Source organism: Nanorana parkeri, unplaced genomic scaffold (assembly GCF_000935625.1).
Source record: "Nanorana parkeri isolate BGI_ZX_2015 unplaced genomic scaffold, ASM93562v1 scaffold1462, whole genome shotgun sequence".
Classification (NCBI taxonomy): Eukaryota; Metazoa; Chordata; class Amphibia; order Anura; family Dicroglossidae; genus Nanorana; species Nanorana parkeri.
In genome coordinates this window covers 153,209-153,777 of record NW_017307730.1, presented here as the reverse complement: position 1 = coordinate 153,777, position 569 = coordinate 153,209, and the positions used below count along the sequence as shown (strand labels likewise).

General features: G+C 51.8%; 1 protein-coding gene across 1 annotated transcript in view; it reads right to left on the bottom strand.

The window, feature by feature from the left end:
• Positions 1-569, bottom strand: part of LOC108798386 (vomeronasal type-2 receptor 26-like) — a 27,038-nt gene that overhangs the window by 8,577 nt on the left and 17,892 nt on the right. The window lies entirely within an intron of this gene.

Below are 569 nucleotides of genomic sequence, written 5' to 3'. Positions count from 1 at the left end.
CCCCCCATCTCTGCTCCAGGAGTGTCCGATTATCACATTGGTATCAGGCAGCCGGCGGGCCCCCTTATCTCTGCGCCGGGAGTATCGGATGATCCGACACTCCCAGCGCTGAGATGAGGGAGCCCGCCAGCCGCCGGATACTGATGAGGGAGCCGAGAATAAAAAAGCCTGCAGGCACTTCAGGGGGCAGCCCCTTGGCCTCGGCCGTGAGGACCCAGCAAACAGACGCCTGAGTACATGGGCGCGCTGTCTGACACACACACACGTTTTTCTGCAGCCTCCCCACCAGAAAACAGCCAGAAGAGGTGAAGGTAAGTTATTAAATAAAATAATTATTTTTTGTAGCCCAATTGATGGCATTGCTGTATAAAGTACAGCTGGTATTTGTAGTGCTATATAGCAGGTCCCATTCGGCATTGCAGCGATGCAGAATGGGACCCTTTATAGAGGACTACAAATCTCAGCAGTACATTATACAGCAATGCTATTTTTCCAACTTTTTTGTGTGGTTGCTACAGGGGATGTGGGTTGGGGGGTTTGTGGGTTGTTGTTTTTTTTGGGGGGGGGGG